The sequence below is a fragment of the Myotis daubentonii genome, chromosome 12 (assembly GCF_963259705.1).
Source record: "Myotis daubentonii chromosome 12, mMyoDau2.1, whole genome shotgun sequence".
Classification (NCBI taxonomy): domain Eukaryota; kingdom Metazoa; phylum Chordata; class Mammalia; order Chiroptera; family Vespertilionidae; genus Myotis; species Myotis daubentonii.
The window spans coordinates 58450893-58475223 of record NC_081851.1 but is presented as its reverse complement, the minus strand read 5'-3'; the positions used below and the strand labels follow the sequence as shown (position 1 = coordinate 58475223).

The following is a 24331-nucleotide window of genomic DNA, read 5'->3' as shown; positions in this document are numbered from 1 at the left end:
ATTCAGAAGGAAAGAAATGGATGCAGATGCTCAAATCTAGACTTGAGACAAGAAATGTGATTGAGTAATCCAGTGGTGAAAACCCATGGACATCCCCAACCAAAGCTTATTTAAGCAGCTTTAATTATATAGAGAAAGCAAAAGAGAGAATGAGTCTCAAAGTATACAAAGAAATTAGGAAACCAAAATAGAAGCAAAAGTATAGCACACTTTACCTTAGGTCAGGAAATAGTAGAGCAGTGGTTCTCAACCTTGGCTGCACATTAGAATCACTTGGGAATCTTTTTGTTTTGTTTTGTTAATATATTTTATTGATTTTTTTACAGAGAGGAAGGGAGAGAGATAGAGAGAGTTTGAAACATCGATGAGAGAGAAACATTGACCAGCTGCCTCCTGCACATCCCCTACTGGGGATGTGCCCACAACAGAATCACCTGGGAATCTTTTTAAAATCCTGATTTCTGGGCCTCATCCTTCAGAAATTCTGTTTCTTTGTTACTAATGTTGAGACCCCACCCCATAACAAAGAAGCAGAATTTCCGGAGGATGAGGCCCAGAAATCAGGATTTTTAAAAAGATTCCCAGGTGATTCTAATGTGCAGCCAAGGTTGAGAACCACTGTAGTAGAGAATGAAACTATAGTTGAGCACACCTAGTGGCCAGATCTTGGCTTCTAATATCATTCTCCAAGAAAGGAACCAGGGCTCCTTAGAGAAGTGGCTGATTCTAGGACTGGGGCACACTGCATCCAGAGTATCATACAGTGCCAGAAAGTAAGGAACTGCTCATGAAACAAAGCCACCACAATGATGGCAGTATGTCCAGGCAACAGAGGAGCCAACTGAAAGAGCGTCCAATGGCCAAAGCTGGACCAATTTCAGCAAAAATAATTAAGTGGTATTGAATTATTACCAAAGTACAAAATACATATCCATTAGTCTATAATAACATAAATAAATGATTGAATGAATGAATAAGTGAATAGGGAGGCAGAGGCCTCCAGTCTTGGAGTGGTCCTATGCCAGCCGTGGGCAAACTACGGCCCGCGGGCCGGATCTGGCCCGTTTGAAATGAATAAAACTAAAAAAAAAAAAAGACCGTACCCTTTTATGTAATGATGTTTACTTTGAATTTATATTAGTTCACACAAACACTCCATCCATGCTTTTGTTCCGGCCCTCCGGTCCAGTTTAAGAACCCCGTTGTGGCCCTTGAGTCAAAAAGTTTGCCCACCCCTGTCCTATGTTGTCTCAGAATGTGGTAGTACTAAGGCCCTACCACCTTGTATTTTGGCACTGGTGGAAGAGAAAAAAAAGCATGTGTTTTTTAAAGGGCACCTGCAGTAAGGCTACCCTCCAGGCCTGATAGCCAAACTGGAGAGACCTAATATTCCATGACATACAATTGGATTACCAAAACCTGAATCCTCTTGGGTCTCTTAAGGGTGAGATATGGCAGGTGAATTGAATCCTTTTACTTCTGAATTTCCATTGAAACCTCTCCTTTGCCACAGAAAAAGAATGGCCATGTCATGTCAATCAATGTTTTCCCAGGGAGCCAGGATACATAGGGATTCCAAATACCACCTGAAGAAGTCTATAGCCAGATAACCCCACCCAGACCTAGAAATCAGTGCCCAGAACCACCAAAAAATTGAGTGGAGGAGCGCCAGCTGGTGTGGCTCAGTTGTTTGGGCCAAAGGTTGATGGTCCAATCCCCAGTAGGGGGTGTATAGGAGGCAGCTGATCGATGTTCTACCTTCACATCAATGTTTCTCTTCCTCTCATTTGCACTCTCTTTAAAATTAGTGAAAACATATCCTAGGGTGAAGATTAAAAAATACACACACAGTAATGACAATTGTTTACAAAGTAAAATATAATATGTTAGATGCTGATGAATGCTATGAAGAAAAAGCTGATCAGAGTGATGGGGTGCTCTTTTATTTTTATTTTTTAAAATATATTTTTATTGATTTCAGAGTGGAAGGGAAAGGGAGAGAAAGATAGAAACATCATTGATGAGAGAGAATCACTGATGCGCTACCTCCTTCCTGCACAACCCCCACTGGGGATCAAGTTCACAACCTGGACATGAGCCCTGATGGGGAATCAAACCTTGACCTTCTGGTTCATAGGTCAACTCTCAACCACTGAGCCATGCTGGCCAGGCTGATAGGGTTCTCTTTTAGATAGGATAGTCAAGGAAGGCCTCTGCATTCAGCAAAGACCTCAGTGAAGGAAAGGAGTAAGGTGTGAGGATTTCTGGAGAACAGAAAAGGAGGCGTGCAAAGGCCCTGAGGCAGCTACATGCCTAGTGTGTTGGAGCAATACTGAGGCCTGCTTGGCTTTGTCTCCCTCCCTCCCTCCATTTTTCTCCTTTCTTCCCCCTCCTCCCTCTTTTCTTCCTCCCTCCCTCCCTCCCTCTCTTCTCTCTCTTCCTCCCTTTTTTCCTTCCCTTCTTTACTGAAAAAAATGTTTTAATGTTCAGTTTAGAGCAGTGGTTCTCAACCTTCCTAATGCCGTGACCCTTTAATACAGTTCCTCATGTTGTAGTGACCCCAACCATAAGATTATTTTTGTTGCTACGTCATAACTGTAATTTTGCTACTGTTATGAATCGTAATGTAAATATCTGATATGCAGGATGTATTTTCATTGTTACAAAGTGAACATAATTAAAGCATAGTGATTAATCACAAAAACAATATGTAATTATACATGTGTTTTCCGATGGTCTTAGGCGACCCCTGTGAAAGGGTCGTTCAACCCCTGAAGGGGTCGCGACCCACAGGTTGAGAACCGCTGGTCTAGAGGGCGCATGGTTGGATGTGGTCCTGAGATGATGCTCATAAGCAGGAGTGAGACCTTTAAGACATAGCCCTTTTGACTTCCATGGTGTTATAGACAGAGGGACATAATATAGGCTTAAAGAGCCTGGGGAAGGTATTTTGACTGAAACATTTTTCTTTTTCATAAAAAAAGAGCTTTTTATTTTTATTTCTTTTTTTTTTGGTATCTTTTTTTAAAAATTCAAATACCCACCCTGGCTGGTTTGGCTCAGTGGATGGAGCATCGAACTGGGGACTGAGGGGTCCCGGGTTCGATTCTGGTCGGGGGCACATGCCCAGTTGCAGGCTCAATCCCGAGTGGGGGTTGTGCAGAAGGCAGCCAATCAATGATTCTCTCTCATCATTGATGTTTCTATCCCTCTCTCCCTCTCCCTTCCTCTCTGAAATCAATAAAAAAAATATTTTTTTAAAAATTCAAATACCCTTCTGATCACCCATGGTTGAAGAACAGTAAGATAATAAACCAAAAGGAAACAGTTATTAAAGATTGGTCTTCAGCCCTGGCTCAGTTGGTTGAGCATCATCCTGTGCACCAAAAGGTCACAGGTTCAATTCCTGGTTAGGGCCCTTACCCGGGTTGTGGGCTTGATCCCCAATAACAGGCAGCAAGTTGATGCTTCTCCCTCTCCCTTTCTCTCTCTCTCAAATCAATATAAACATTTTTTTTAAAAAGATTGGTCTTGAAACGTTATAGCAAATGATGCCACGCTTTCCTATGATCTTGCCGACATAAAACCACAACCACACCTCAGTGGTTACCAAACCATTCAGCAGAGCTTCCTTAACTTTGAGCATTGGAAGCTACCAGTTAGAATACTACTATTTTTTTAAAATATATTTTATTGATTTTTTTATAGAGAGGAAGGGAAAGGGATAGAGAGTTAGAAACATCGATGAGAGAGAAACATCGATCAGCTGCCTCCTGCACACCTCCTACTGCGGATGTGACCGCAACCAAGGTACATGCCCTTGACCGGAATCGAACCCGGGACCCTTCAGCCCTTCAGTCCCTAGGCCGACACTCCATTCACTGAGCCAAACCGATCAGGGCAAGAATACTACTTTTTTTTTTTTTTTCAAGCTCTGAATAGCTTTAGGGATCTCAGCAAGAGCTGGAGGAACCAGCTCAACCTTGGCATAGTGCCAAAATGTGGCCAATCTACATTGCAAGTAAATCGCAACAGCATTTACCAATGCAGATGCCTTCTCCATGAGGTTACGGACAAACTGGGCCATGGTTCTAGGATGGAAAGTCTGTGGCCTCGGACAACCAGCTGAATGTCCAAAGAGCTGTTTCTTGATATATAAAAATGTCAAAAATCTTTTGTAGAGTCCTAAGACTTCTCTGCTTGTTAGGGCCACATTCTCAAGGAGAGTTCGTTACACCCAGATATTATCACTGAATGTTAAAGATTCACTCTCCCATCAGATACCATAAGCTCTCTTCTTGGTCTCATGACTCTCTAGGCAGCACATGTTTTTGTAGGGGCCAAGGGAATTAGCTTTTTCTCTTCTAAAAGGGCCTTCGCTTTAGGAAATATAACTGGTCATTTGAATCCTGGCTTTACCACTGCTTAGCTGTGTGATTAGGAAAATCACCTACCCTCTATTAGCATCAGTTTTTTTCATCTATCTCAGCGATGTTCAGGTTTTTGTTTATTTTAGGTAGAGCCACTTAAAAAATAAATAGTGCCTGGCCAGCGTGGCTCAGTGGTTGAGCTTCAACCTATGAACCAAGAGGTCACAGTTCAATTCCCAGTCAGGGTACATGCCCAGGTTACTGGCTCGATCCGAGTGGGGGCATGCAGAAAGCAGCTTATCAATTATCTAATCATTGATATTTCTCTCTCTCCCTTTCCATTCCTCTCTGAATAAAAATACATTTTTTTAAAGATGAAAAATGCATTTAAAAAAATTAAATAGTGCCCTGGGGTTAGACTCGCAGGGGTGGGCAAACTTTTTGACTCGAGGGCCACAATGGGTTCTTAAACTGGACTGGAGGGCGGAACAAAAGCATGGATGGAGTGTTTGTGTGAACTAATATAAATTCAAAGTAAACATCATTACATAAAAGGGTATGGTCTTTTTTTTTTTTTTGGCAATTTCTAAATTTTTATTTTTTTATTTATTTATTTATTTTTAATCTTTATTGTTCAGATTATTACATTTGTTCCTCTTTTTCCCCCCCATAACTCCCCTCCTCTCAGTTCCCGCCCCACCCTCCGCCCTCACTCCCCACCCACTGTCCTCATCCATAGGTGCACAATTTTTGTCCAGTCTCTTCCCGAATCTACCGCACCCCTTTCCCCCCCAAGAATAGTCAGTCCATTCCCTTTCTATGTTCCTGATTCTATTATAATCACCAGTTCATTCTGTTCATCAGATTATTTATTCACTTGATTATTAGATTCACTCGTTGATAGATGCATATTTGTTGTTCATAATTTGTATCTTTACCTTTTTCTTCCTCTTCCTCTTCTTAAAGGATACCTTTCAGCATTTCATATAATCCTGGTTTGGTGGTGATGAACTCCTTTAGCTTTTCCTTATCTGTGAAGCTCTTTATCTGACCTTCAATTCTGAATGATAGCTTTGCTGGATAAAGTAATCTTGGTTGTAGGTTCTTGGTATTCATCACTTTGAATATTTCTTGCCATTCCCTTCTGGCCTGCAAAGTTTCTGTTGAGAAATCAGCTGACAGTCGTATGGGTATTCCCTTGTAGGTAACTCGGTTTCTTTCTCTTGCTGCTTTTAAGATTCTCTCTTTGTCTTTTGCTCTTGGCATTTTAATTATGATGTGTCTTGGTGTGGTCCTCTTTGGATTCCTTTTGTATGGGGTTCTCCGCGCTTCTTGGACCTGTAGGTCCATTTCTTTCACCAGGTGGGGGAAGTTTTCTGTCATTATTTCTTCAAATAGGTTTTCAATATCTTGCTCTCTCTCATCTTCTGGCACCCCTATAATTCTGATGTTGGTACGCTTGAAGCTGTCCCAGAGGCTCCTTACACTATTCTCGCATTTTTGGATTCTTTTTTCATTTTGCTTTTCCCATTGGGTGTTTTTTGCTTCCTCGCATTTCAAATCATTGACTTGATTCTTGCGCTCCTCTGGTCTGCTGTCGGGAGACTGTATAATATTCGTTATTTCAGTCCGTGTATGCTTAATTTCTAGTTGGTTCCCCAATATAACATCGAGGGTCTCATTAGATTTCTTGAGGATCTCACAACATTTATCGGCGGTCTCACCAGTCTTTTCGAGGGCCTTACTAAGTTTATCGGCAGCTTCTAGACAGTTCTTAAGAGACCTTAAAAGTGTGGTTCTGAACTCAATATCCTCCATTGACAGTTTTGTCCTGTTTCTTTGTCTCCGCATTTTTTATGCTTTCTTGGTACACCCCCTAGTGGTCTTTGTGTGCAGTCTTGTTGCCTTTAAGCCTTGATTGATGTCGGCAATACCGGGGGTGAGTTGACCTCCAGGCTAACTGGCTATGAGAGTCCGCTGGGTCTGCAGTGGGAGGGCTTCTGTGCTGGATTTCTAAGGCGGTGCTAATCTAGCCTTTGCCTGAGGCTATCCGGCAAATGGTTCTGTGCTGGGCTTGGGCGGGGCGGGTCCCAGGGGATCTACAGGGCTGGCCGGAGCGAGCAGTTATGGCTGCTCTCAGTTCCTTCCCCAGGGGCTCTGCCTCTCAGAGTCCCAGCAATGGCTGCAAACCTCGGAGAGAAAGCTGCCTTCGAGTTCTGACCGAAGCCAGACAGTCCCGCTTCTCCCGTTTGAGTCTTGCTCCCCAGAGACTCGCCCGGGTCTGGAGCTCAGAGTCTGAAACTCCCTCCCGATTGAAAACAACAACCGCGCCCTCCGCCACCAGCCCGCTCCGCGCGCGCACTCCGCACCTGAGTATTTCACTTCAGCACTGCGCCTCCTCTGAGTCTGGGTATGATATTCTCTTTCCTCCTAGTTGTAGAATTTCCACTCAGCCAGCCTTCCTGTGGTTTTGGATGATGTCCGTTCTGTCCTTTAGTTATATCTCTGAAGTGGTTGTTCGAGGCAGCGATCTCCTGCGTTAACCTACGCCGCCATCTTGGTTTCTCCTTTTTTTTTTTTTTTTTTTAGTTTTATTCATTTCAAATGGGCCAGATCCGGCTCGCGGGCCATAGTTTGCCCACGGCTGGGTTAGAGTGTCAGATCGAAGGGTCTCAGGTTTGATTCCTGGTCAAGGGTACAACTTGGTTGCAGGTTCAATTCCCAGCCCTCATCTGGGTGCATGTGAGAGGCAACCAATCCATGTGTCTCTCTCACATGGATGTTTCTCTCCTTCTCCTCTTCCTCCTCTAAAAATCAATGGAAAAAAATATCCTTGGGCAAGGATTTAAAAATCCTATATAATAAAAGGGCAATATGCAAATCGACTGAACAGCAGAACGACCAGTTGCTATGACACACACTGACCACCAGGGGGCAGACGCTCAACATAGGAGCTTCCCCAAGGTGGTCAGTGTACTCCCACAGGGGGAGCACCACTCAGCTACAAGCTGGGCTGACGGCTAGCAAGCACAGCGGCCCGCCTACACAGCAGCGCAGGAAATGGGCCTAAGCTGTCAGTCAGACATCCCCCACGGGCTCCCAGACTGTGAAAGGATGCAGGCCAGGCTGAGAGACCGTCCCCCCGCCCAGTACATGAATGGCGTGCTCTGGGCCTTAGTAAATAAATAAATAAGAAATAATATGCAAAACCTCAATGTATAAATATATAAAAGATACCCTGCTCAGGTTGAAGGGGAGCTTGGGGAGCTCAGATTTCTATCCACTGTGCCTCCTTTTTGTTCCCCCTCCATCCTATTTCAGGCAGCCCCTAGAGCAGCGGTTCTCAACCTGTGGGTTGCGACCCCTTTGGGGGTCGAACGACCCTTTCACAGGGGTCACCTAAGACCATCGGAAAACACATATATAATTACGTATTGTTTTTGTGATTAATCACTATGCTTTAATTATGTTCAATTTGTAACAATGAAATTGGGGGTCACCACAACTTGAGGAACTGTATTAAAGGGTTGTGGAATTAGGAAGGTTGAGAACCACTGCCCTACAGGATCTCCACAAACTAGGAACTTCACAGGGCACTGTTTGAAGACCACTGCTCTACCCACAGGAATTAGCACAACTTTACCAATCCCCTAGTCTTGATCCCTCATGCTCCAGATCCTCACATTTTTTTAGGTGCCAACAGCCATGCAAGAGAAAGTCCTTCTGCACTTGCTTTTGCCCTATTCCCCAATTTTCATTTCCAATCTGAAGACTTGCCAATTTCCCAAGTGATTGGCAATCAAGAATAATCTTACTCATTAGGTGATTCTCCCTCCCACTCTGTTTTCTTCGCGAGACCTTAACTCTTGGGAAGCAGTGATGTGAAACTGCCTATGTAAAAGGATTATCCGTGTACTTGAGAAGCACCCAAGGAACTTCACCCATCTGACCTTTCCTTTGAGACTACTGAAGTCATCAAGGCTAGGCACGGAATGGAGATGGGCTGGCCCATCATTGTGCACCAGGAGAAAAGGATCTGAAAGATCCAAGAGCACTCCAAAAAAATGCATCAAGCCAAAAGGGTCAGGCTGAGAGGCAAAACCTTACAATGAGATTACAACGAGAGACAGGAAGATGGGCTGGCTGGCTTGGGAGGAGAAAAGAAGCAGATTCTAAACTTGCTCTGTACAGTATGCCACTAGTCACATGGAAGTATTGAGATGCCCTGTACGTGTATAATATACACTGGATGTCAAAGACTTAGAACAAAAAAGGAATGTAAAATACCTCATTTATAATTTTGATATTATGTTTGATCCAATCGAATTTATAATGATTCTGTTTATATTGATATTGAAAATGATAATATTTCGTATATATTTGGGTTAAGTAAACTGTATTATTAAAATTCATTTCACCTATCTTTTTAGTTATGTATTCATTCATTTTTTTATTTATTTTAAAATATGGAGCACTTCATGAATTTGTGTGTCATCCATGCACAGGGCCATGCTAATCTTCTCTCGATTGTTTCCATTTTAGTATATGTGCTGCCAAAGTGAGCACCCTTTTTACTTTTTTAGATGTGGCTACTAGAAAATTTTAAGTCGCCTTTACAGCTCACATTTTTGGGCAGTGGTGCTCTCGACTCTGGCTCTAGACTGGAGAGACGTCCTAAGACAAGGAAACAAAGAAGCAGGGACATTATCAAACCTGAAGCCTTACCTTCAATGAAGAGGCAAAGGTAAAGAGCACACCCCTCGCAGACTTCCTCCTCTCACAAGTGGCTGAGATGAAGTCTCTCTGCCCGGTTTGCTGGGTGAAAGGTTTAACAAGTTTGGGAGGATGCTGAAGGTGGGAGCAGATTCCCTCAGGGCCGCAACCTTTACTGTACGTGGGCCTGGAACCGGCCCCATCACGGACTCCAATATACACTCCAGTGCCCTAGGTTACTTAATTTGGTTCAGTTACATAAAACAGACAAAGCCTTGTGAAAATTAATAAGCAGAAACCTCATTTAAAATGGTGTATGTGGAGGAAGGGCCTCTAAAGACCATTTTCAGGCACATATCACTCAGCATACACTATTGACCCCAACCGGGAGAGGCACCTTGCATCTCGGACAGAAAGTGATACCACTTGTCTACCTCAGCAGGAGGAAGAAAAGATTCCTCCCTGCCCAGTAACAGCTCAGCCAACGGGAGACTTACACAGCTCACGTCAATGACAAGTCACTATACTTTGACCTTTCAGTTTCCTTCAATGGACTCTACCTTTTCCAACAGCTCCTCCCAAGTCCACAAAAGAGCAGCTTCTCTGGACTTGGGCGGGGTTTGCCATGAGGCCTGCATGTTGCGTATTGCAATTCTTTGTTGTTTCTGAATAAACACATTTTGCTGGAGAAATATATGGCAGTCTATTTGTTTAAGGTCAACAGGCCAAAATAAAAGTCGCATAAACAAGAGAGAACTTTATTTCTCAAGGAGAAAAAAAATTTGAGAGAAATAATCTTCTGTTTTGTTTTGCTACTGGTTTTTTGAACTTAGTCTATTATATGCAACTGGGCCTAATGAGAAAGGGACGCACGGATGTCTAACAGCCATCGTGGACCATGAGAAATGAGCTAATGAGGACAAAGAAGCAAGATAGAGGGAACTTGGGTCCTGGATTACAGAGGAGCTATCATTGGTTTATTGTCTCATGATGCAGGAAGGCCATTAGAGTTCCACATTCCTGGTGGAATAAAAGTGAAAAGTGCAGGAGTAAGACCATTTCCTTCTTTTTAAGAGACTCCCAGTAGTACCATACAATGCTCTATATTTCTTTTCCTTTTTTAAGATATATTTTATTGATTTTTTACAGAGAGGAAGGGAGAGGGATAGAGAGTTAGAAACATCGATGAGAGAGAAACATCGATCAGCTGCCTCCTGCACACCCCCTACTGCGGATGTGCCCGCAACCAAGGTACATGCCCTTGACCGGAACCCTTCAGTTCGCAGGCTAATGCTCTATCCACTGAGCCAAACCGGTTAGGGCACAATGCTCTATATTTCATTGGCCAGAACTTAGTAGAGGGGATAGGAAATGGTATTTAGATAGGTGAATGGATGCCTTGAATAAAATCAAGATTCTACCACTGAGAAGAAAGAGGAAAATGAATGTTGGAGTGGGCAATACATTTGTACCCCTTGGGTACATGTGGATGACCTGGATCACTCTGAAAGGACCCTCAGAATGGTTCTGCAGCTTCCAGCATGGGCATGTGGATAAAAGATAAGCCATAGAGCATTGACCCTCCCATCTCCCCCTGGTTCTCACAAATGAAGGGAGCATAGAGCAAATCAAGTCTGTGCACAGGGACAGGTTGAAGACCATCTCTAAAGCAATCCTGCGTCAGTAGCAATTGGGTGATTAGGAGTGTGTAGTAGTGATCACTTGTGTCCCATGTTTGACAGGTGTCCCAGTTGGTGGCTTTATTGATTCTTATAACCAAACTGCAAGAAGGGCAGGTGCAGTTGGCCTCAGGGACAACTGGAGTCACTTAAGCGGCACCGTCTCCCTGCATCATCTGCAACTTTCCTTCCTGCTGCAGACTGGCTTCCGCTCAGCTGGGAATTTGCCTGCCAAATCAGCCTCACATCTACCCCCAAAAAGGAGCTGCATCTTCCTCCCTCTGGATAGAAATGTTTAAAATGCCCAGGGGAGAGTTCTGATTGGTCCAGTGTGCATCACAACCCTGTCCAGACATTAACATTGAGTGGGGTGAGGGGAAGGAGGAGCCTGACTGTGGACGGACAAGATAATGCTTTGTAGAAACCTTTATTAAAATGAGAGATGAAAATACAGAGAAAAAGTTTTGCCCTTTGTTGTAAATTTCTCCCCAATTTGATGTTTGCATTTTAGCTTTATCCATTCAATAAACACTGCAAAGCACTCATTTTGTACTAGACTCCTGTACCCTTCGGTATCTTTCAGTCATGGTAGCAGTTGATTAAGTTACAATTTTTACTAAACCCATTTCAGTCCTAAAGATATCCTCAGCCTATTGATAGGATTTAGGTATCTCCCGAGTCCTCTCAATAATGTCTATTCTAACTGCTTCTCTCCTTGGTTCCCTTACCCAGATGGCTACTCCCAATTAGTTAGGGGTCCTTGCTGGTAAATAATAGAAGTCTGCTTAGCCCTGACCGGTTTGGCTCAGTGGATAGAGCGTCAGCCTTCGGACTGAAGGGTCCCGGGTTCGATTCCAGTCAAGGGCATGTACCTTGATTGTGGGCACATCCCCAGCAGGGGGTGTGCAGAAGGCAGCTAGTTGATGTTTCTCTCATTGATGTTTCTAACTCTCTATCCCTCTCCCTTCCTCTCTGTAAAAAAGTCAATAAAATATATTTTTAAAAAAGAAGTCTGCTTAGGTCAGCTTAGGCAAAAAGGATGACAGAACCTATGGGCATTGGAGAGATTAAAATCTGGACATGAAAGGCTGTAAGGTAGCTAGGTAGCCATTTTCTCAGTTTTTCAGTGTTTCCACCTGTCACCCCCCCCCCCCACCTGGGGCTATGATGATTATTCCTGCTTTAATGTACTTTCTCTGCAGATTAGCTTTCTTTGTGTTCATGGGGAAGATAGCTGCCTCACACCCCCACCATTCCAAAATGAGTATATACTCCCACATCAAGTACACAGCCTCCCAAGTGCCTGTCCCACCCCCAGATTCTTGAGTAACTGACCCACTTGAGCCAGGGGTCTTCCTCTATGTTTTTTTTAACTTCACTGGATTTATTTTTAAAATCATAAAATGTTTATTTATTATTAAATTATTTTTCTTCTAAAGGATCTTCCCCTACTCCAGTCAGCTACAGTCAGGGGAATAGAGTCTCAAATGATAACCATGCCCCTAGACCCACCTGTGCATGGGGTGGGTGAGTTCTCAGAGAATGCTTGTTGTTAGAATCTTTCTGAGAACTTCCTGAGACAGATCCCCAAGTGGGAAGAGAGGGGTAATGAACAGCCAGGACCACGCTTTTTATTTCTTGCCTGCATACTTGGCAACAGTTGGCAGTTGACAATCAACGAATATCTTACCTTGAACAACCCATTCTTTGATCAACTTAATGGTTTGTTTTGGTCCTACAGAGATCAGAGGCCTCTAACACTTAGAGTCCGGGTGATGACAGAAGCAGAAAACAGCTTGGTCATGAGATCATCTAGATTTTTTGTTTTTGTTAATCCTCACTGGAGGATATTTTTCCATTGATTTTTAGAAAGTGGGAGAAACATAGATGTGAGAGAGACACATCAATCACACATTAATTAGTTGCCTCCCACATGCACCCAACTGGGGCCAGGGATCGAGTCTGCAACCGAGGTACATGCCCTTGACCGGAATCAAACCCGGGACCCTTCAGTCCACGGGCCAATGCTTTATCCACTGAGACACACCAACTAGGGCCACCAATATTTTCAATCCCAAAGAACGCTGTCCTCAAAGTGAATTCTCAAGTAGATGAACTAATGTCACTTACGGATTTTGTGACATCATGACAAGAAGAGACATGTGGAAAAATGTTAGTATTATCTCACTCTACAATTTTCCCTTCAGTGATCCTATCCAATTCTATGGTTTTAACTGCCATCTCTAGAAAAGACGCATAAATCTATACTGTAGTCCTCCCCTCTAGACTCAGCTCTATATGTATTTCCAACTGCACTATGTATTGTTATAAATATTCAAAATTCATTGTGACTAAAACAAAACTATCTTTCCCCACAAATTTGCTCTTACCACATTACCAAACAAGCACTCAATGGCATTTCCTTATAACTACTGCCAAGCTAGACGCCTCCCTGCATCCTCTCCATCTGTCCCTTTTGGGTAAACATTCATGTCTTATCTGGACAACTGCAATGAACTCCTCACTATCTTACATTTTCTCTCTCTGTCCTCCAGTCCATTTTCCATGCTAGAATCAGATTATCTTTTTAAAAACATAAGTCCAGACTCTGGCCGTTGTGGCTCAGTTGGTTGAGAGTTTTCCATGCACTGAGAGGTCACCGGTTCGATTCCTGATCAGGGCACATGCTCGGTATAGGGGTTTCAGGCTTGATCCCCAGTAGGGATTAATGTTTCTCTCTCTCCCCCTCTCCCTTTCTCGCTCTAAAATCAATAAAAAACATTTAAAAAAAATTAAGTCCAGTGTTGCTCTCCACATGAAAAGCTCCTGATCACCTACCAAAGCTGCTTAGCAATCAAAGCTCTTAAGATTTTTCTAGCTTTTACTTGTCCAGCTGCATCCCCCATTATGTGCCAGGCATTACACCTCACCTCCTCTTTACACCCTATTAATGTCAATCTCTCACCCTTCTTGAAACAAGTATTTTCCAACCTAGATGCCAGAGTGTATATTCCAGAGCAAGGCACAGGAATGCAATGTGCCATAATGGAGCTATGCGCAAGGGCTAAGGGAGCCCAGCGGGGGAGCATCCATCAGTCCAGGTGCTTGGGGAAGAGGAATTTTAAGTCCTGAGTAGGAATTGCCAGGTGGAATCTAAGGGGAAAGGATCATCAGAATAAAAGGCGAGGAGACGGAAGGAGGACAGGAGCAGCTTTCAGAGTGTTTAGCATTTCACTGGAGCAGAGTGTGTGTGGTGGGGGAGGGAGGCGGGGGACTGGCAGTTCTGGCCGAGCTAAACTGTAGAGGGGCCAGTACAGCATCTTCGGGGAGCAGCTTCAAGAGATTTGCAGGACAAAGAGATCCCTCTGGAATATAGAAAGAACCTAGCAAAATGCAAAGCCTTGCCAGTAATTCAGAAGAGAAATGCTGTGGGCGAGAACCAGGGCAGGGAAGGCCATGGTCTCCCTGAGAGAGTCAATGAGTTGGATTTAATAAAAAATGGAGGGACGTGGCACTCTTGCATGGGAGAGGTGTCAAGGAGGAACCTGGTTACCTAAATATGAAAGAATATAATGTTTTTTATTTAAAGTTTTTATTGTTGACACTATTGCAGATATACCCCTTCCCCCTCCCGCTTTGCCTACCTCCACCCAGCTCCCGCCCTCTTCCCCCTCGACCCTCACCACACTGTGGTCTGTGTCCCTGGGCTATGCATACGTGTTCTTTAGCTAATCCCTTCACCTCCTTTATCCAGTCCCTCCACCCCTCTCCCCTCTGGCATTTGTCAGTCTGTTCAAATTATCCATGCCTCTGGCTCTATTTTAAAAACAAAATTCAACAGAGTACATTTGAAGATCCAGTTGACTTGTTAAGCATATTATGAATGAGGAGCATTCCATGGAGCAACTAAATGGGCACTCCAGCCCTAGCCGGTTTAGCTCAGTGGATAGAAGGTCGGCCTGTGAACTGAAAGGTCCTAGGTTCAATTCCAGTCAAGGGCACAAGTCCAGGTTGTGGGCTCGATCCCCAGTGGGGGACTTGCAGGAGGCAGCTGATCCATGATTCTCTCTCATCAAGGATGTTTCTATCTCTCTCTCTCTCCCTCTTCCTTCCTCTCTGAAATCAATAAAAATATATTTAAATAAATAAATAAATAAATAAATAAATAAATACATAAATAGGCACTCCAAGGGGCTGTACAAAATGGAAGGTTCTTTACAGGCAGATGGGTGGGGCAAGTTTACAGTTAGCAGAAGATTATTTTTTAGTCCAGGTGTGTGGTGGGGAGGGAACAGTAAGGGTTTTTATCATGCAGATTGCCTCTTCACCCTAAAGGGAGGAGGGAGTGGGGGAGGATGGAGAGGACTCACATGACAGATTACCTCATCAGTGTTGGCCAGAACATTTTAGACTGGTTGATTAAGATTATATTTCTGGTAAGGATTGGAACTGCAGTTAAGCGAGGCATTAAATCTAGGTTTGGTATCATGGGCATAAGTGACACTATTTGGGGCCTGCGATGTTCTGTTTAACAATAAAATGCCTACCCCACCGGAAAAAAAGTGTGCAAAGCCTCTAGTTTTTGTGCCTGGTGCATGGCAGGTTTTCAAGAGGGTTTAAAGATTACAAACCGTTTTTAATACATGATACGATCTCAGAAATGTGGGATACAAGGGCAGACTACTTACCAGCCTGAAAACCAAGGCCCAGGGCTCCCAGCTCTTCAAGTCAGTGGGGGATGGAGTTGAGATTCCAGACCAGGCCTTTGACCTAAGACCCGAGCCTCCCACAATGCCTGCAGGCCATTGTAAGAATGTACAGCCTGATATTATGGTGGCTGACATCTTTTAAGCAGGGTATCTTAATTCTCCTCCCCAGAAAGATTCCCAGAAATGAAAGGAAGGTAATCACAATTTTAATGGTACACTGTGACGATCCTGAAGCCGCGATTGGCTGATTCGGGAATTCAATCGGTAGGTAAGCTGGTTGGGTCGGGGAGGGAGGCTCTTAGAGTTGAATAAAAAACCATTAACTTCAGCTCATAGCAAAGACAGTGGGGTCCCCTGGTGATTGTGGACACTTAACTTGTAAATGGCAAACAGGAAGGCACCTACGGGTCCTTTGTTATATGCTAATGAAGTGGCTCTGCTCAAACAAAGGCTGAAGGGAGATTAGAGGAGTGTGTTGCCTGTTCCCACACGGGGCTGGCAGTCCCGGACCCGGAATTAGGATGTGTTCCTCTGCCCTACTTGGCCTTGTGACCTAGAGCCAGACCCTGAGCTCCCGGGGACCTCTCTGTTTTTTAGTAAAATATATATAATCAAATCTAGGGGTAGCTGCTGCCTACCGTCCAACTTGGCAACCAGGTCATAGATCATCTTTTTTGCTAGTCAAATCAGCCAAGAACTAAAAGCCTCTAAATAGAGTGTTGTTTGCAAGAAACTTATGAGCACCACACTGAAGCTTTTTCTGCTTTATGCATGTTGTAAATCCTTCCCAAGCATCCATGTTCATGGAATCTGGTGGTACCTGATGGAGTCCCTGCCCTCAACGACTCACATTTGGATAGGAGACAGGACACGTGGGTAGACAGGAAGCTGGGTGGGACACGTAGACAAGTAAACTATACAATATGTTAGAATGGGACCCATGTCACACAGACTCCATTGTTACCGGAAAATGGACTGAGCCCAAGTGGGTCGGCCTCAGGCCAGCCTAGAGTGTGTGGGTTCTTGACTCTGTGCAGGAAAGATTTCACAGCAGGTTTCCAAGTGACTTTGAGGGTGCGTTTATTAAAGCTGGGGACAGTGAAACAGGGAGGGGCAGGGGGAGAAAAGGGAACAGGAGAGCCTGCTTTGGCTCTTTAGAAATACTATAGGGAAGATATGAGCCCAGGCGGGCTGATTTGGTTCAGAGAAAAGGGGCCTTGGAGACAGGTTCGGGGAGTTAGCCCAGGACAAGCTGCCACTGCCTGTTCCTCCTCAGGCTGCAAGTCTCTGGGGTCCCTTAGGGTTTAGGAGTTGCACATCTGTGGGGGAAGAGAGGCAGAGGCTGAAGGGTCAGGAGTGCTCCTGGGAGGGAGAGTGTGAACTAGGCCTTCAATTTTGAGGGTTTTTAAAGGCTGGGGATTTAGGGGAGGTCTTAGGGGAGAATTCAATCGAGTATTCATCAGCTTCTTCAGGTGTGCCCTTTCATGGTCCGGGTCTCCACTGATTGGTCTTTGCAGCTGGTCCTGGCATCGCCAGCCTGGCTTTGCTGCTTTTCTGAGGCAGGTGCTGAAATACAGCTGAGGCGTAGGTGTTATTTCTAAGGAGGCGACCTTCTGTATCTGGCTGTAAATTCCTCGGCCAGTTTGTTCAGCTATTTGTCTCAGTTTTCCCATTCTACTTGCCAAGGGATTTTCCTAGCTTCTTCCTCTCCTGCCTCCCCATCACAAGAGAGGCACAGAGGTGGGAACAAAGCCCTAAGGGAGCCGGTGGGGCTGGTCTGGGAAGCTTCACGATGTGGTCTAAGAGCTACAGCGGCCTCCCACTCCTGGCTGATGACTACAAATCAATGGAGGACTCTATACATACAGATTCCTGGGCCCCTGCCCCAGAGACACAGATTTTGTAGGTCTAGGGTAGGGCCTGGGGGTGTCTAGTAAAAACAAACAAACCCAACAATTAGAAAACAAAGTGCCCTGCCTGCCCGGTGCTCCTGTGAAACAGCCGGTTTTGGAGCCTGTTGGTGCAGTGGGTGGACAGGCCCAAATAATCCTGGTATTTCAATAGAACCATTGAGGGGTGTTAGTGCTCTGGGGAGGAGGTTTGTGTATAAGCTGAGAGGTTCACCCAATGAGGAAGGAGTCGGGGCCAGATCCTGAGGATGTGATTGTAGAGGCCAAGGCCAGAAAAGGCCATGTCCTGCTCAAGGAGCAAGAGTGGTTCTGAGCTGGCGGAGTAGACAGAGAAAGGTAGGACATGAGACTGAAAGGGGAACTTGAGGACAGCTTGTAAAGACTAGCCTTGATTATTATGCTGAGGAGTATGGACTAGATTGTGGAGATACCGGAGAACCAGCCAAGGTTATTTTTATGCTCATGATAACCTTGATAGAATAATATAAGGTCTTGTAGTTATTGTAGGGATTTGGTTGTCTCTTCCCTCTCTCTCTTGTATTAATGAATAATTAAGAATGCAAGTGAATTTCAATCAGCAAATTTAGAGCAGAATAGGAGGAAGCATGTCTTAACCTCTCCCTTGGCCTGTTGAAATAGCTTTTTGTAATTGGACGCCTTGCTTGCTTCAGACTTGTCTGTCTCAGATTGGTCCTCCTTGCTGCTTCTGAAAGGTACTGTTTCTAAAATGCTTGTCACATCCTTGCTTAAACCCTCCAGTGGCCCCCTGTGGTCTCCACACAGTAAACTTTCTTGTTAGCCTGGGGACTCAGGGGATTCTGGTGACAAAGGACACAGGTCTGGTGGCATCTTCTTATTGTAGGTGTTTTGTTTTCTTTTGGTTTATGTAAGCTAATTTAAGTTATTTTAACCAAAAAGAGGGGCAGGGGCGGGGAGGCTGTTATTATTGTTGAGTGTCTCATGAACCTGGAGGTGCAATGGGGCTATATCTCAGAAAGGCACAGGAATAGGAGGTACACAGCAAAGTTGGCGAAGTTTTCTGCCTTTCCCTCTGCCTCAGTGCCTTCCTCCATATTTTCTTCCTGCCCAGCAGACAGCCTGGTTGGCTCTGGGATTGGTGTAAGCAAAAGGTCAAGCAGGACACCCAAGAGAAGGTGAGAATCCCTGCACTGATAAACTTGGCTTCAGAAAGTCCTACTCTATAATTTTGTGTCTCTGTCTGTTGTTTATCCCCCCATAATTAAAAAAATGTTTTTGATGAGTATCTAACACATTCTCATTGGAAAAATTTCAAACAATGTGTAAGTACACAGAAGAAAACTAAATTTTTTAGAAATAGGTTTTTATTGATTTTAGAGGAAGAGGGAGAGAGTAAAAAAGAAACATCGATGTGAGAGAAAAACATCCATTGGTTGCCTTCGTACGTGCCAACCCACAACCTGGGTATGTGCCCTGACTGGGAATTGAACCTGAACCTTTGGGTGCATGGGAGGATGTTCAACCAGCTGAGTCACACCAGCCAGGGCAGAAAATTAATTTTTCATACGCCTTCCACTTCCTGCCCTGAGAGTTAAATACTGTTGGGTGCCAAGATTATAGCCAATCTTCTCACCTCTATATGCCTACCTGTTTATACTACTTAATATATTTTGTAGCTTTTATTTTTTTTGTCAGTCTTCTAAATTTCTCAGACATTTAAGTTATTTTGCAAATGTTAAGCCTTGTCTCTACGAACAAATTAATTTTAAAATGTGTGTTTCTGTACTTGATTCAGGAAAGTGGATCAGAGCGCCGCTACCTGGAATTGCAAACTCATCTATCTTCAGTGCCCACAGAGAGACAGCAGAGGGAACATAGAACCACATCCTTGAGACTATTATAAATTTTGGTCAACCATTACCCCTTATTTCTTCTCAAGTTGCTTAATGTTTCCTTTTAAAAAAATATTTTTTAAATTAATTTCAGAGAGGTAAGGAGAAGGAGAGAGAGAGAGAGAGAAACATCAATGAGAGGAAATCATTGATTGGCTGCCTCCTGCACGCCCCCCACTGGGGATGGAGCTCTCAACCCCAGCATGTGTCCAGACCAGAATCGAACCATGACTCTTGGTTCATAGGTTGATGCTCAACCACTGAGCCATGCCAGCCAGGCTCCTTTTTAAAAAAATTTACCATCTGTTATCTCTTCATTTAATTTTTCAAAGGCCTGGACAACTTCAATCTTCAGATTTTTCAAATGTGGATGATTCCAGGTTCCTAAAAAGCTCCAAGCTCCCGTCATCTGGAGGTCTCACAAGCCTGAGTAACTACCTCTCTCAAGTTCTTCAGCTTAAATAATCCCCTCTCTCAGGAGCCCCCATATCTTCATCTGTTTCCCATTGATAGAATTCTCTAGGGCCTGGGTTGCTCTCATCCTCCGGGACTCCTGAGACTTCAGACATCTGGGGTATCTGAAGTGGGGGCCAACCCCCAGGAGGGGTCCTCAGGGAATAAATACCACCTCTCATATTTGAGTCATTTTTGCCTTTCCCATAGACTGGGTGACTTATAAACAGCAGAAATTTATTTCTCACAGTTTGGAGGCTGAAAGTCTGCGATCAGGATGACAGCATGGTCAGATTCTGGTGACAGCCCACTTCTGGGTTGCAGAGTGCCAACTTCTTGTTGTACCCTCACATGGAGGAAAGAGTGTAAGAGAGCTCCCTGGAGTTTTTTTTATAAAGGCAGTAACCCCATTCCTGAAGGCTTCACCCTAATGGAATCACCTCCCAAAGATACCTCCCCTCCGACCTCCTAATACCATCACAATAGTATTAGAGCTTCACATTAGAATTCCAACATACAAATTATGGGGAAACACAAACATGCAGTCCATAACACCAAAATAAAAGAAAGGAACTTCAGCTATTAGCTCTAATTGCTCCCTTGTCTTCTCGAGTACTTTTCTCTGTTGAAATTGTCTTGTAGGGAGCCTACCTGTTTTACAGGGTGGCAGTATTTTATTTCATTTTTTCAGAGTTCAGCTTTTTATTGAATGTGTTACAAAAGAGGTTTAGTAAATAAGACCAAAACCCATGTCCTCATCAGACTCCTCAGAGTATTTTTTCTTCCATTTCTTCTCCTCAGCAGTGGGGGTGGGGGTGGGTAGGACCTCCTGCTGGTGCAGCTCTAGCTGCAGAGGCAGGTCACCAGCCCCTACCTGGCAGATGAGGCTCCCAATGTTGACATTGGCCAGAGCCTTTGCAAATAAGCCTGGCTAGAAATATTCAACATTTACACCGGCTGCTTTATAATGAGGGTACTGATCTTATCCTCCGTAACCGTCACCTCATCCTTGCGCAGGATAAGGCTGAGTGGATACAGGTGAGCTCCTAGACAGAGGCCAAGGTGTAGGCAAGTGCTGCCCAGAGCGGTACTGGTTGCCAGATGAAGTGAGGGCCTCATCCCAACGTGGCCTTAGCTTCATCAGAGAACTGAGCACCTTACCAGCTGGGAAAAGGGTGTTGTATTGTCAGCTCTGCAGGTCTAAAAGCGTGATATATTTATGCCAACTCACAGGAGACTGTTACATAAACCAAAATGCCAATGTATTACACTTTAGCCACTATACTTTTGTTTCTTTTTAAATTGATTTTAGAGAGAGAGCTAGGGACAGGGACAGAAAGAGAAACATTGAAAGAGAGAAACATTGATCTGTTGCCTCCTGCACACCCCCTCCAGGATTGAGCCTGCAACTCAGGCATGTGCCCTGACTGGGAATCCAACTGGAGACCTCACGGTACATGAGATAACACTCAACCAACTGAGCCACACTGGCCAGGGTGACTATACTTCTTTTAAAATTTTTAATTTATTGATTGATTTTTAGAGAGAGAAAGGGAGGGAGGGAGAGAGAGAGAGAGAGAGATCTGTTGTTCCGCTTATTTATGCATTCATTGGTTGCTTCTTGTGTATGTCCTGGTTGGAGAGCGCGTCCGCAACCTTGGTGTACTGGAATGACACTCTAACCAGCTGAGCTACCTGGCCAGGCCACTAGTATACTTCTTAAATACAAATACAGGGTGTCCCCAAAATATGTATAAACACTTTGAATAATTAATTCCAATGGGTTAAATCTGCAAAGAAAGACCTATCAAGTGAGCTATCAGCTGTTACAGTGTATATACATTTTTTTGGGACACCCTGTATACTCATGTTGGTTTAGGACAGTCAGCGGTTCTCAACCTGTGGGTCGCGACCCCTGAAAATACATCTTGCATATCAGGTATTTACATTACGATTCATAACAGTAGCAAGATTACAGTTATGAAGTAGCAACGAAAATAATTTTATGGTTGGGGGTCACCACAACATGAGGAACTGTATTAAAGGATCGCAGCATTAGGAAGGTTGAGAACCACTGGAAACTCCTTAGCTTGGCATTCAAGGCCTTTACAAATCTGGCCTTGAACCAACTTGCTATTGGTTCTCATATGCCATGCATGTACTACCTCTATGCAGTTCCCTTTGTCTGGAATGTCCTTTCTGACACTTTCCCAGACAAAACCCATATTTTAACTGAAGGTTCAGATCAAATATTACCTTTTTTCCATCCTTCTCTGACAAACCCTGCCATTACAGCAACTATATTAATTGCTTCCAATTCAAGGGTATTATGGTCCTTATTAGATTATAACTTATATATCCTCATGCCTGCCTCTCCCATTAGATAGTGAACCCCTTGAGAATCAGAATGCTATTTCATCCAAGGTAACCCAAAGTACAGCACATTGACTAAGTACAAGAATCTCAAAAATGTTGCACTGAACTTATACATTTGTATTTTCTGCAATTCTCGTCTTTTCTTTCCCAAGTCCCTTATAAAAATTAATTTTGAAAATGGGAGCCTGTCTCAGCTATCTTTAGAGGAAAGGAGGAAAAGGGCACTTGTTCATGCTGGGACTGAGAAAACGCAGATCTCTGGGGGGCCAGGGAAGGTGACTACTGTGAAAATGCAAGCGAGGAACCCCACAGGGAGGAGAAAATGCAGTGGGAAAAGCTAGAGCAAAGGACAGCTGTTTCTTTCCACCAGGAAATTTCCTTTTGGGATCTTGTCTTTCCTCAAATCGATTTCTCGTCTCTGTAAATAAGGGCCAGGCTCCCTTGTGTCCTCTGTGTAGGGTCTCCTCCGTGTTTGTGTGCAGTGGGTAGAGGTAGTTTTCGTGATTGAGACTTGTCTCAGGTGGGATAAGAAGACTCAGGACAGCGCTGGTTGGTGTGTCTTAGTTGGTTGACTTTAGACCCATGCACTGAGAGGTCTCTGGTTTGATTCCTGGTCAGGGCACAGGCCCAGTTGTGGGCTTGATCCCCAGTAGGGGGCATACAGGGGGCAGCTGACTGATGTTTCTCTCCCTCTCCCTTCCTCTTTTTCTAAAATCAATAAAAACATATTTTTTTAAAAAAGAAAAAACACCAAAATAATAAAATAAAAAATAAGAAGAATCAAGACAAGAGTTTTAGTTCATGGTTGCCCAACATCCCACCTCCCTCCTTCCAGCTAATCTAAAGGTAAGAGTGATAATGTGGGTGAATGCAATAGAACAGATCTTGTAAGACAAGGAAATGGCAGCCACTGGAGAAATAACAGCCAGAGGCATGAATCCAACCTGACTTTGTTCTGGTGTCTCCTAATCTCATTCCCACAGTGGCTATGACCATTCCTCTGTCTTCCCTTCTCCCCTCCCCTGTTCTGACTCCCACATAGCCTGCAAACCTTTTAGATCTGCTAGAGAGAAGGGAGCTGGGTGGGAGCCGTGCAGGAGAGCCATAGACCAAGCTCCCAGCCTTTCCTCAACATCTGCGTGGTGTTTACCACGTCCCCAGCCTTGAAGACATTTGTGGCGCTCTCTGCCTTACTGAAGAAAAACGGATTTTGCCTCGATTCCTGATTCCTGTTTAAATATTTAGTTTAATCAGCACAGGCCCAAGTGCCTTTTCCATTTCCCCTGGTGCCTGGGAGCCATGCTGACACCAGCATCATAAATAATGCATCCACATGCCGCCGGCTGGGAGCCACTCCATCCCTCAAGTCTCGGGCCTGCCCTCTGCTGCAGCTGCTCTGGGAGAGGCTGGCCTAAAACAGAAAAGTCAGTCTTGAGGTTTGAAGGCTCTGCCTCAAACCCACTCCTGGAGGGAGTCATAGTGACGGGCAAGCAGTCCCCACTCCAGCCCAGATCCCAGGGGCCCTGGGAGGGGTGTGAGGGTGGATGTGTTGGTGGGGAACACCAAGGCCACAGAAAGTTCAAGCTCTGGCTTCTCAGTTGCTCTGGCTGGTGGAGAGACTTCAGGGCCACCTCGAAAGGTCTGACCTAGACTCCGCGTGAGTGTGCAGCAGAGGACAAGGACACCAGATAGGAGGAGGCAGCGGAGTTCGAGGGCAGAGACATAAGGAGACTTCATGAAATGCTGGGACCTTCTCTTCTCACTCTTCCTCCAGAATTCTGGCCCTAACACGGGCTCTGCCCTCTAGTCCAAGAACATAGTTCAGATTTCATCCCATTACACTAGAAGCCTGGGGGTGGGGGTGGGAGTGGGGGTGGGGATGGACGTTGGGGCTTCCAGGAGGTGGACACTTTGTCTCCTCTTAAAGAAAAGAAATGATGACGACGATGACGAAGGGATTTGACTGGACAGGTCCTGGGTGTCCTTTGCCAAAACCTCAAAAAGGTTAAACTGCTTCCAGGTGCCCTCTCCTTGGAGCAGGCTCCTCAGCTCTCTGATCTGTGCAAATAAATGGAAATATTGTGTTGGTTACCACTAATGATATGGTCCTGGCCTGGCTTTATAAAAGAAGCTCCTTGGGCAGCTCTTTAATAGTCATGCTTTTTTTCTTCCAAAACTTGGCAGGGATAAAAGGAGACATAAACAACCATTTATTTATCCAGTAGTTCAAAGTTTATCTTTGAGTCCTCC

The 24331-nt window shown here is 44.5% G+C and overlaps 1 protein-coding gene and 1 non-coding gene across 2 annotated transcripts in view; one reads left to right on the top strand and one right to left on the bottom strand.

Moving 5' to 3' along the window:
* MTA3 (metastasis associated 1 family member 3) overlaps positions 1 to 24331 on the top strand; it is a 179512-nt gene that overhangs the window by 12172 nt on the left and 143009 nt on the right. The gene's annotated exons all lie outside the window — the stretch shown is intronic.
* Positions 8831 to 8936, bottom strand: LOC132213978 (U6 spliceosomal RNA). Its single transcript, XR_009448091.1, has one exon. It is a non-coding gene; the product is annotated as a U6 spliceosomal RNA (small nuclear RNA).